The sequence below is a fragment of the Coloeus monedula genome, assembly GCF_965178545.1.
Source record: "Coloeus monedula genome assembly, chromosome: 2".
NCBI lineage: Eukaryota > Metazoa > Chordata > Aves > Passeriformes > Corvidae > Coloeus > Coloeus monedula.
Genome location: NC_138782.1, coordinates 27100350 through 27114315, shown reverse-complemented (window position 1 = coordinate 27114315; position 13966 = coordinate 27100350). Strand labels below are relative to the sequence as shown.

At 39.2% G+C, this 13966-nt stretch overlaps 1 protein-coding gene across 1 annotated transcript in view; it reads right to left on the bottom strand.

Moving 5' to 3' along the window:
- Nucleotides 1-13966, bottom strand: part of EML4 (EMAP like 4) — a 149167-nt gene that overhangs the window by 117103 nt on the left and 18098 nt on the right. The window lies entirely within an intron of this gene.

Sequence of the window (13966 nt, the reverse complement as noted above, 5' to 3'; positions counted from 1 at the left end):
AAAGCAAAATGTTGTTTACTGTAACACCTCCTACTTGCCACTCATACAAATGTCTAAATCGTCTGAATTCTCAGAAGAGTTCTCAGCTTCAGTGGCCTCTGAAAGTGGCCTTGTTCAATGTAAACACTGATTCTGTGAGAACAAGGATAAGGAAAAAAAAGTGGGTGGGAGGATTTCCTCTTCCTTGGATTTAGTTTCTCTGAGTGTTCATTGTTCACAGGAGATGCTCTACCTTTCCATTGTCTCATACATTTTCCCCACCCCTTTTTTTTTTTTTTTTTTTTTTGATACCTTGGAGACAAGCACTAAGATAAAGCATTCAGTTTTCTTCCATGTACTTAAAATTTGGCTGCCCAATTCAGGATTTAGAATCTACATCAAGGTCCTCTTTTATCTGTAAACTCATGTTTGTCCTGCCCCCTTGCTCCACAAGTTAAGACAGTAATTAAGCCTCTGTAAATCCTATTAGTCCAACATGCTGTCCTTGTCTCCTCATTGGTCACTCACACTGCTTCATCAGGTTACTCTATATTTTCTCATAAACTTGCCTAGCTTTAACCAAATAACTAACTTTTCTTATTCTTTTTGTTCTTTCACCATGTTGCTCACACTGACAGCAAAATGGACGTTTGGAACAAAACAATCTCATCATCCCTGACTTCTACCAGAATTCTTTGGCATATCCAAATTGGTCACAACATTTGGCTGTGTTTCAATGTACAAGCTTGAGTATCGTTTCATTCAACAGCCTAAAGTATGACAGTGATTCCCTCTCATTGACAAAAAAACCACCACACCATCAAACAAACAGAACAAAACATCTCCACAGAATTAGACAGCCCCACATAACTTTTTCCTTTAACTATCTATTGGAGAAGGAACTATTTCACTTCCTATTTTGGTACAGTAACACATTGCAAAGCAGACCATCTGCTTCATAGACTTCTCACCCTTCTGATTTCCTTCCCATACATTTGCCTGATGTACTTTATGGCTTTCTGTATTGGTTTCGTTAGGGTTGAATTCCCCTTTTCCGAAGGGCATCTGTTGACTCAGCCTTGATGTACTGCTCTCTCTTCCTGCTTCCCTTTTGTCTTTTTTTTTTTACCCCCTCCAGACATATGTATCCTTTCTGAGACCGGATGTTACTTAAACTTTTATGACCTAAATTTAATTATTCAAGGTTCTTTGCTTCCCAAGTCAAACTGTTGATGGCACACTTCTATCTGAAGGGGTAGGCAGACAGGAATTAAGCTCCTTCCTCCACACATCCACTGGGCTTGTTTGGGCAGTGCAGGGCTGAGTTGTCAGCTCAGGGTGATCACTTTAGCAGTACTCTTTTATCTCATATTTAGGAAAATATCTAGAAAAACTTCTCACATATTAAAAACAAACAACATGTCTTAATTTCCTCTAACACAAAGATTTTAGAAATATTTTTGACTCAGAGATAATCTGATTTTAAATAATGGACAGAAGATAGAAGAGGAAGACCTTCCTAATTTTTTTCTCATCACAGCTGGCATGTCTAAGTTTAGATAATTACAACTGATGTTGCAGAACCTGGCCAACCCCAATCAGCTGCCTCTGTACTTACTGCATACGAAAGGCAGGCATTCAAAACTGCAGGAACCTGTTAAAGCAGGTTGTGCAGTTCAGCTCATCTTTCTAGATGAGTACATACTGCTGAAATTCCCTAAATAACTTTTAACACAGGATTATATAAAACAGTTCTTATACAGGCAAAAAAATACTGCTCCTTCATACTCAGTGTGGTAAGGAACACAGAGTAGCAGAACAGAAAAAAGGAAAAGTGTCATACCAAATTAAGAGTTCTAAAATTCTATGGCTAATCAGAATTAAGTATGAGAAAATGTTCCATTAACCATAAACAGAAACAAACAAAAAACCCAAATAAAACCCAACAAAAACAAAAAAACTCACTCCAAACTCTAAGATACACAACTCTAATTATACCTCTGATACTCTATGTTTCAGTAACTAGTTAAGGCTGGGAACATTCATTTTGTAGATTAAGGTTATTTACTTTTCAAAGACCCTGCACTATACATTAAAAAATTGAGGTAAAGAGCAATGGGCTCATGATTAAACCCCTTGTAATATAATTTGATGTAAAATTCAAACCACAACAAAAAAAATTAAATAAATATGAATCAACATTTGATTAACTGTAGACCAGTAAAGTTCATGAGAACATCAAAAGCCAATTAGATGCATCATTTATACTCTGCACATTTATAAATGAATTTGGTTTTAATACAGTTTAACAGAGTACGAATGGTAATTTCAGGCTCCTGTACATGGCAGTATCCAGACACCTTTAATTATTTAGAGACAAAAATCTATTATGCACTTTTGAATCTGTTCTGTGGACTACACTTATATTGAAATTTTGATTCAAGTAATGAAAATAATTATCATGAAATACCCTCAATTCTTTGTCTCAATTCACTTTGGTAGATGTGCCAGACTTTTACAAATGCTCAGACAGAAATGTCAGCTCTCTATTCAAGTTTTGAAAGCATACACACATCTTCCTTAAAACAAACAAACAAAAACCCCGATACCAAACAAACAAAAAAACACCAAAAAAAAATCTTATTCAGAGTTAGTTTCTGTTTAACATTTCAGAGGGTGAAGACCACCTGTTTCATGGCTACCTACTCCCTGATTCCAAGACAGGAATAAACCACCTGAGTAAAACTGCAACTGTGCTTCTTCTGTAGTATTAGAATCATACTCTAAAACATTTCATTCAGCTGTTTCTTTTTTTTATCCGAGTTAAATGTAGTCCTGTTTATTCAAGCACACATATTCCACAGTTCAGTACCTTCCCAACAAAGTAACATACAATACAGCCTACCACTGCTGTCTACTGATGCTTTTTAAAGCAATCCTACTCTGCAAGTTGTGTTTGCAGTGTATTTCCAACAGCTGGGTCACTCAAGTCAGAGTTCAGATATTTGTACACATTTCTAAATCCACTTCTGTCATCCCAAGAAATGCCAGATGAAGATCACAGCAGTAAGTACTGGACAGACAAAAGGACACAGGGACTTGACAGATAAGGTTTAGAGTTTTGGCCAGTTGCCACCTGTTTTAGAAGAAATGAGAGAAGCACAGGAACGAGCAGGGATGTTCCACCCTAAGCAAGATCCAACCAAGGGGATGAATGCCTCAAAGGAAATACGTGCATGAAACAGCACAAGCAAACTTGTGTGTGCATATGACTATCTTAACAGACATGAACGGCATTTTGATTGCTTTCTCTTCTTTTAATTTACACCTAAAAAAAACCCGCAGTGAGAAACAGAACAGAAAATAAATACAAGTCTCAAACACTGAAGCTGACAGTTCATTTATGGACGTTATACTTTCATCTCACATCTCCAAGCTAAGCGTTAAACACTTAGGTCAATAGCTACTTAGCCTACTGGAAACCCCATTCATGCTCCTTTTTAAGTATTAATTATATTAAGGCAACACACAAAATTCACCAAAGCAGAGAACAAAAAATATTATTCTACAACTAAAGCAGAAGAGAAAAAAGGAATGCACAGTTATTTTTAAGCACCTCTGTGGAAGTTGTGAAAGATACTACATACTACAGTCCCTTAGTCAACTTATGAGCAAGTACAAGCAATAATGTATAATTGGTATTTGGGATGCATTTATTGCTGATTTTCCAAGAGATTGTCTCTAGTATACAGAATTAAAGAGACTTATGATTTCAGATTAGTCCTGTTAGAGTAAGTTAAAACAAAAAGTATCTCAGTGAGTCCTTTCACAAAATGGGCTCATTTTGCTCCACTGCCAATATAAAAAATATTAGAAGCTGTATCTCAGCATTGATTCAAACATCAACAAGTGCAACAACCCATTCAACTTGGACAAGTTACAGTAACACCTTTTTTACAAGGTCTCTCCTCCCTCAACAGCAAACTTAAGTCACACAGTGATCTTTCCCTTACTCTGTACCAAATTTCTTAACTTTTTTTTTTTGTCCTGCCCAGTAAACAGGTAATAAGACTGCATCATGTCCAAAGTAAGCAATAAAATAAGCTTTGACTTTCCAAAACTCCAAAACATCTATATACAACTTCACTTGTAAAAAAATCCAAATACACAAAAAAAAAAAGGAATCAATGCACACCCATTAAAAAAAAAAATTCACATGACACATTCATTCTCCAATTCCCCTCCCTGTGAAACAAAGAAACCCAAGAAAGTAGATGAACACATAAATAACCTTTCCAGAAAGCACATATTTAATTAGACCAGCACTTGTGCTGAATCAATCAAACTCAAAGTACTATATTTTAGTTAAAGCTAACGCTACCTCTTCTCCTCCACACAAACAATCCAAATTCCCCCTGAATTTAGACCAGTGCATAAAAGTAGATGTGTTATTTTATAAACTGAATGATATTATTTGTGTGTCCATACATGGCAGAGGGGGGGGTGTGTGTGGCTCAAAGAAGTTAAACTCGTCAATAGTCTTTAGGGAATCAGCTGAAGGACATGTTCTTGCACAATGCATTATTTTAAGCTTGCTGAAAGCTGATGCAACACACAAAATGAACATCTTCCTTTCTTATTTTTAGCATGGGGATCCAACTGCTGCCCCACGCTACACCAAGGGAACATTAAAATAATCTTCTAGTAAGGAAGAATTCTGCATGCTCACTAGACAGGGTAATTACACTGCCCGTACAGTACATGCTAATTGTACTTGGCTACAGACAATTAAACAAATACACTCAGAGGCTCTCCATCCGACTTTCAAGCCACATACAGTGAAATTCACATTTTATAAATATTTAACTGGAAGTAAAAATGGTAAGGCTTATCACAGCTTCATGCAACCAAATCAATTAACAATAGAAACCCTTAAGACAATACAGGTAAGGGAAGCTTGCAATTACTCACAAAAACCTAACTGGAACAGACTGCAACGCAATTTCCCAGCTCGTGGAGCAAGTGCCCACATGATCTCACCAAATCTCGCCAACAAAGAGGAAGAAGCTGCTAGTCCCTGCCAGGAGCTTGTTTTAAGTACCTGCCTGCACCTGGGGAAACAAAAAGATTCAGCAGCCAAGCCAGAGGAGCAGAGGGATGGAGTAGAGCAAGAGACAATGGTGGAAAAAATGCCAGCATAGCACGGGAAGATTTCCAGCTCTTCAGTTCTGATGCTACAAAGTATTACTTGCAGTCTGAACTTTATTTATATGTAGTCACACAAACGTTCAAACTTCAGTTAGCACTTAAAAACACTGAGGAAAGTAGTGGGAATTTCTGTGTTTCTCTTTTGCTCTGTGGTAAATGCACAGTGACTGCAATGCCAGTTGGATGAATCTCAGGGACTGAAGCTGAATTGCTTTGTCTCTACCCAACCCCACCAACTCCATCTAACAAACCCATAGACCAGGATCAAATTTTTATCACAAGCTTTTTGTGCTTATTTCTAACAGCACAAAAGACAAATTAACCAAAAGCTCAATATGAGTGTTCCTCAAACTGATGCAGCTGCACAGTAATGACCAGATGACTAACAATTATTATAATAGCAATTATATTCTCAAAGATTATTTGATTTTTAAATTTCACTCAGACTGACAGACTAACATGTTTGAAACACTTTTGTAACTGCAAATCTAAGGTTGTACCCAGGGGCACAGATGAACTTCAGAACTACCTAAAGGTTAGTGGTTTCCTCCAACCTGAAGTTACTGACTTGTGTCAGAAACTCAGAAGATTGCACTTGATCTTTACTAGGTCACCACAAATACCAAGATTTCCAATGATTATGTACAGTGAAAACAGAACACATGATTTGTCCCTGGGGCATCATAAGGGAAATTCCCAACTCCATGCAAGCTTTTCCCTCTCAAAACCCTGCCCCAATTTTCCCCAACACCAAAGTCCTCTCTCACTGAAACAACAGTTTAAGGTGAACTTGCAGCTCCTTCCAGCAGATACACCTTGCTGCTCAATTCCATATTCAACTGTTGCAAGGTGAGTTTCAGGCAATATGTACAGAAAGTGGGGGGGAAAAAAAAGCCCCTCCCAAAAGCACCAAAACCCAAAAAGAAACAAAACAAAGAATAAAACCAAACAACAAAAAAGCGCAAAACCCACCCACTTTCCACTGTCAACGATGGAAAAAGTTTTAAAAAGATAAACATCTTCCTTTAGGTTAAACTAGATTGCAAGTTGACAGCTGTCACTTTTTCCCTGTATTTGACAGCAGATTATTTTCAGAAGCATCACTGCTCCTCAAGGTATGGTGAACAGGCTTCTACTCAGAACTGAAGGTGTTCTTTTTATGGTAAGTGCTCCTGCTGGCATCAATCCAGCACCTTAAACAATTGATCCAGCACCTATACATCCAGCACCTTAAGCAACTGATCATTATTTTCTGTGCTTCCAGCAAACTTGAGTGTTTAAGAATAAAAGGTCAATGCACCTCCACTTGCATTTATATTTTTTTACATTTGACAAGTCAATGTCTCTAGTACCATGCACAGCTGTATAAATTCATATCTGGAATTTTTTCCACATTCATTCCAATAATTCTTAGGTTTTTATTTTCCTTACACAAAACAAAAAAAAAAAAAAAAAAAAAAAAAAAAAAAAAAAAAAACAAACAAACAAAAAAAAAAAAAAAAAACAAACAAACAAAAAAAAAACAAACAAAAAAAAAGAGTCTATTTGGAAAAAAGTGTTCCACAGCTCTTTATAACCTTCAAAAACATTGTAGCAACACTCAGGAAAAAAACAATCACATGCAGATTTTCAAGAACAATTTTTTGCTCATTTCCAGCACACTAGTTCTGATCTCTGCCATCAAATTTTCCTTTGCAGGTGATGTTCTGACCATTACATTTATGGCATACTGAAAATGTATGTTCATTCATCAAGGTGCCTCACAGAAGATACTTTTCTTTCCATTGATTGTGTGGAATTTAAGTCATCTACCAAACACTTGTCCACTAGCAAAGTCAACATACTCATGTATTTTTTGAAAATCAAAGCTGTTTGGCTTAATTAAAGGGCAAGCAAACGCACCTTTGGTTGTGCAAACCTTCTCAAGTTCAAAACAAACAAGAAAAGGAAAGAACACATAAGTAATAATGGAGTGAGATTAGCAAAATTAATGCACTAAGGCACAATGTAAGGTTCACCTGGTTAATGCAGAGCTATGGGTATATATTTTAAATACAGTATACCTGTTTGAACACCCATCTGTCAATGCAGCAGATTGTGGTGGGCACTGGGTGAGCTTGACAAGGAGGGGAAGGGGGTGGAGAGGGAGGTGTTGGGGAGGAAGAGCAGGAAAAGAGGTAAAAAAATCTGTGCAATCACCACAACACAGGACTATGATACTAATCCTCCCTTAAGACGGGAGTGTTGGACTGAAGTATTTCTGCCTTAAGCTGCTGTGCAAAACTGGAAGCCCTGCTTCTGCCCACACAGCATTCTCCCCTATTTGCAATTCCATTCCTCACACTTACACAGCGGGAAATCCTCCCCGAAGCTCAGCCATCCCTTGTTCCCGAGCTGGAAACACGCTCTCCCATGCCCGTTTTCCCCCTAGCAAGTTCACAGCTCCATGGTGTTCAGCTGTGACTCCCCAACACTCACTCAAATTGTCTCACTGCCCTGTAAAACAGGACCACTGCCCCTGTCTCCAGCAAACCCTGCCCAGAGCCGGATCTCACAGCTCGGATGAGCCCAAGTGTTTCAGGACAGTTGTGCTTATAGACCTTGGGCTTATCCAAGCCAAACACAAGCTCGTTTTCAGAGGAAGAACAGTTTACAAAACAAATTCTGAATAACAAACAATAATCTGCCATCACGTCGAGAAGAGAGTCTCACAAAGTGTAAAGAAAACAAAAAAGAGAAAAAGAAAAAAGTCGTACATTTAACAATTTTAAAACTTCAGTGACTTTAAAAGCAAAAATTATCTAAAAACAGTTCCAATATCCTGAACTCTCCTGACACTTTGTGGTTTTACTGTCATGCATTCTCCTTAAACCTCTCTTCCTCAACTGCTTTTCCTATACAGGGCCTCCACAAAAAGCCAGTGCAATAAAGCTTAAACAATGTAAATTAGTACTGAGAAAACCAATTGCAATTCTCCCTTTAGTTTCTTTTCAGTTCAAATCACTTTGAATGTACCACTTTCACAAATCTATACTGATTGAACACAAAAAGATTCCTCTGCTGGACTGTTGGCTTTCCACAAACTCCCAATTCCTTCTTAAATGCAGTAATGCATTTTTAGAAGTCTACAATATTAACAATTTCCATTCCACTGTAAAGCTTTCCACTAATCTGTTTATTAAATCTGCATTGCTCAAATGTAAGGATTGGGTGAGAGAAGATGTGTGATTATTTTTAGACATAGGATGAAACACTGGCTGGGTCATCAGGCTCCAAATGGAGTGGTTGTGGTGTAATGGTCCTACTGGCAGCTGATCCCCAGTGGTGCCCCTCATGGGTCAGTACCCAGGTCAATACTGCTTCATCTGGTCAAGGGGATGGACACACCCTCATCCTATTTAGGAGAAATCAATACCCCACTCCCAAGGCAGTTTAAGGGAAAAATTCAGGTCACACACTGCATAAATAACTTCTGGGTTGAGTCACCACCCCTGGAGGTATTTAAATGCCATGTAGACGTGTCACTAAGGGACATGGTCTAGGAGTGGACCCAGCAGTGCTGGATCTACGGTTGGACTCAACCTTAGAGGTCTTATCCTACCTAAACAATTCTATGAATCCATGACATCAACCTTGGGGAGGACTGAAATGTTGGGGCGTACGGCTGCTGCTCCTCAGCATCAGGACAAACTAAAACACTGGTTTGACAGAAGTCTCACAATATTCAGCAAAAACAAACACAGATGCAACAGAGCAGGAAAATCCCAATGCAGACGCAAGCCCACAGGAGTGCAGGCTGGCACCAGCACAAAGAAGCTGAAGATCCATGTAAATGAACTGGGAGGGGTCAGCAGGGGACCCTTGCAGCAGCCAGGGCCACCCACACACTGGGCTGTCTGAGCAGGATTGTAGCCAACACGCCGGCAGAAATGATTATTCCCATCTGGGTGGCAGCTAGGCACATGTCCAGTTTGGTATCTCCCAGTACAGATTGCCCAGCTGGAGAGTCAATGGTAAGGAAGCTGCAGCACATCATGCAAGACCAGAGGCTGTGAGAAAAGTCAAAGCAGGATCCCATATAATTCTTCACTACACTGGGGAGCAGGGACTACAGGAAAAAAGTGCATCAAACTCTCTTCAGAGGTGTAAAAGGAAGGGGCAACAAAGGAAACTCCAACTCAGCCACCTGTTTCAGCTTTTAAACACCCTCAATCCGGTTTCTTTTCTTTGTAGCTAGGTAAAGCTGTAACCTTTAGTTTCTTCTAGATATTCAATACTCAACTGGAGCAAGACCCAGAGTAACAGTGTCTTTGAAGCCATCACTGCTGGAGCTGGAGGGTGTTGGACCAGATGACCTCCAGTGGTTCCAACCTACATTTTTCAGTAATTCTATGATCTATTCTAGGACAGTATGCATGGTATAGGATTACAAATGTAATAAACCAGCAAGCCGAAACACACTGCCAGCCAAAACGCAAGAATAGAAGATACTACTCTACACTCTTTTGACATACCCTTGTCAGCAGATGCTCCAAAACGCTGTGTCAAAACTCATGGGAAAGGGGGGAAAAAGAGGAAAAAAAAAATCCAGAAAAGCAAACACAGTTGCTTTGACATATCTGTACATAAGGACTTCTACCTTAAATATGGCAGATCATCCCTTCCTGTGGCTCACCTTTGAGCAACACCACAGGTAACACAAATGCTGGTAGCACTGATCTGGCTTGAAGGGGAAAAAGCATCTGGGACAAAAGGTAAGTGTATTGCAAATGGAAATTTTTAGAGATTCCAGTTGCTGTTTTACTGCCACTAGAACCTACTCTGAAGTCACAATTCAATGACTGCTTTATTGATGTGTTTGAACAAATTCTGATGTCACTTATTAAATACATATGTATCACTCATTTTGTCTCAGTCAGAGGTACTTCTCTGCAGGACATCTTGAGGAAAACTAGGAGAAGAAATTTGTTTGTTTAAACAGAAGCATCTGATAGCCAGCCAAAGGCACAATGAACAGTCTGTAACAAACAGCCCAGGGAAAACAGATTTTCTGTAACACAGCTGATACAACAAGCTCCCCTTCAATATAAATGTGGCACTGGCGCCTCGCAGAGCCAGTATGGCTGTGTTTGGGAATTGACACCACTGGACATGCTGGGCCAGAAATTCAGCTGATATTAATCCCAGCTGATAAGAACCCCATCGAGAAGAGGGGATCTGGCCTGCTGTGCTTTGGTTGCATATCTTGAAAAAACTCAAGTAGAATCTGATGTGATAACTTTGATTTACGCGGATGGACAGTCCTCCCGACAGAGTCTGTTAAGAACAGGGTAAGGGATTACTTGTTTCAATATCTGAGAGTTTAAGCCAGAAGCTGACAGAATTTACCATCTCTCTGAAGAATATGAAACCAGTCCACTCTACACACATAGAATACAGAAGTAAAAATTACTTTTTGCTAATAAAAATAATTAAGATACTGTGTGTCTAAAGTTTAAGATCGCTTTAGAAATCTAACTGAAATTTATTATGAAGGCTGGAACCTGGCCATAATTTAGGCGGAACAAGAAGACCCTACACTGGTGAAAAGTAGAATCCAACAGCAAGATAAAAGCCATTAAAAAGCTGTCTCTTACACACACATTGATCTTCCTTCTTCCTGTAGTCACAAAAACATCTCTCATCTACTCACTGAGAAGTCTATTTTCATTTGAAAACTACTATTTTGAAGAATTTAGTTTTCACTGATGGCCTGTGGGGAAGAACAAAGGGAGACAAAAGAAAACAGGCTCATCCAGCACTACACCTCACTCCATATTGCTTAAAGTTGTGGGCATTTACAAACCAGCCCCCAAGCAAATCAAGGAGACTGAGGTGAATGGACTTGGGTGAAAATAACTTTGGAAGTTAAAATACTGGAGAATTTATGCATTAATATGTAATTAAAGAGGAGAGGCTGAGACGCCTTGCAGACACTCAACCATTACTAAGAGCATTCTGAACATTTGGAAAACATAGCCTGTATTGAAAGAGTTTCTGCATGAGCTGTACAAATAGTTCTTGAACTGAGTGCAATTTCTACAAGCAAACTTGTGAAAAGAAGAAAAAAAAAATCATAAAGATAATGGAACAGAAGGGGAAAATTATTTCAGTAGAAGATTCCCTGCTCTGCTGGCCCAAACATTAAGTCTCCAGAAGAATTCTGATGAACAGAGTACATTCAAAAGTGTTGAATAGGTACTGCAGGAATGCTGGCAAAAACATGGCAAAGATGCTAAATGCTGAACTCCTCACCTGCCAAGCTGCAAATTACCACTCAGAGTATGCATCACACTGCTGCAAAGCAAAGCCACCTACACCAATAGCTACACTAGGTGCAAATACACATCCACTCCAACAGCTTTTGTTAGCTCCCTGATGGCAAAGAAATACAACACAAAAATAACTCAACTAACGTGGGTCTGCCAATCAGCCAACAAGCAAAGAGTGAGCCCTGTATGAACAGATGTAAGGGGAGGAAACAAAAACCCCATACCAAAAAACCCTTTGTGAGGGCATGTGTGGCAGAATGTGATCAGTTACTAAAGATGACAACACTAAGTTTCTAAATTCCTGTCTGCTGGCTTGTCAAGTGTCATTTACAAAAATGCAGCCTGACCAAATGAGACTTCATGACTCAAGATAGTGTAGCATCAGAAATACAGGATTCAAACTGGTACATCTGGTTAATTCATTTATAAAATAGAGAAAAACTGAATAACCACTCAGACATTTGAAGAAAGTATGCAGTTGCATCTAATATTGGTACCATTTTTCATTAAACTAGGAAGGTTACACAAGTAAGAGGTTTAAACACGTCTACTAAAAATATCAAGAAAACTTAATTGTACAATTGCACTTTTTTGACCCCCAGTTGTCTCCATGTCGCTTTAGATGTGCTTATTTGGACAACTAAGGCAAGCAGATTAGACCACCAAAAAGAGCTGGAGAAGCCATTATCTATCCAGTCACAGAAACATAAGCCTGAAACATTTATATTTACACATTTTAGCCAGAGAACACCTGTACAGGTAATTCTTAAACAGTTACAACTCCTCGTTAGCAGTTTTACTAGGGACCAGCAACATTTGCAGAACCAAGAACGTGCCTACCATTTTCTTCTTCACTCATCTCACACTAAAAACTTCAAACATACCCACACAGAAACAGCAAAGTGATCAAAAGGTGCCTTTCAGACCAAAAAGTATCCATTTATAAACATATCCACGCCAAAAGCCATAGCATGTTTTTTGAGTAATGCGGAGGAACTTCTCTATGAAGAAATTAACTGTATCACAGAGTTTTAACATTCAACAATACTCTAGATTTGTGTGCAATGCATCACCTTATCTTTCAACACATTTTGGTTATTGCAATCACCTCTGCTCCTAAGGCATCCTGTCCTCCCCACATCTTCTGTTTTAATTAAAGGTTTATGTGTTTACTTCGAGACATAATGCTGTCTCCTGTCGTCTGCTAGCCCACATTTCACCTGAGAAAACAACATTAGCCTGTGTGAAAGGATATGCTGGGGGATAACCCTATTTTTTCAAATCTTAAATCTTCATACTTGCAGCAAACGACTTCCATATGGACCTGTGCTATTCATGACTGATTTCTACTCAAAGGCAATTCCTGCTGAAAGACTGAACACAACCAATTCAGCCATGTTTTAAGACAATTATGCTCCCACCCCACACCATGTTCCTCGTGCTCTACACAGAAAATTGCTGCTGACATAACTGAGTGATCTACACATTTCTGCTCCAAAACACGGTTTCTGTAGTAATTAACTCCAAGATCTCACACACACACCCCCAAGCCTTCCATCCCTTGCAAGGGCACAGGTGGGCAGGCTTTGCCAGCTTGCAGTGGTTTTTCCTCATGGGCCTCTGACTCCCAAGCAAAAACTGATCACCTCGTAGAACAAGTGAAACAAATGCTTCTGAATGGCTGAATCTCACAGGCACCGTAGGAAATACCAGGAAAAGGAGTCCCCAGAGAGGAGGGAACTGTTGGTGGGTGTGGTGACAGTGTCCTCCTGCAACCCTGATGCAGAGGAATGATCACAAACCTTAAAAAATGCCAGATGGTGCCTCACTGCTGCTACATCAGCTATGTAAAACTAAAAAAAAGCAAGCAAAGAACACCACACCATGCCCACTAATGAGCCTCACATGTCTAGGCAAGTTTTCCAGGTTAAACGCTCACCAAATAAAATTCATTCCAGAGTTAAAAATAATTAACAGCAGGTAGGGTGCCATTTATAAAGCAGCATTTCTGAGGGGATTGTTATAACAGCAACTGAGCAAACAAGCCTGATATTGCACAAGCTCATTCATTCCCCTGTTTGCTCAAACCAATTGCAAGGAAATACCCTCCTCCTTATACACAAAGGCTTGTGAATATGTTTAAACTTACTCTGTGTGAGAAACAAGCCAGTTAATGGGAATTTCTAGCTGCAAAGGACTGTTTTCATCTAAAATGCTAAAGGACCAGGGTAAAGGTTTCATAGAAAAGTGGTAAAACCCTTTAAAATATAAAATTTGAACCAAAAAAAGCCTAAACCACAGATAAAGATGACCACAGAAGTACTTGAGCCTAGGAGAAATATCACAATATCCCTCTTTAAAAGACTCCTGCATAAAAATGGTATAGTCACAAGCATGAGAAAAAGCTTACCATTAGCAATCCCAGTCCTCCATCCTGCTAAATTTTGCTCCCCTTCTAATCCTGGCCT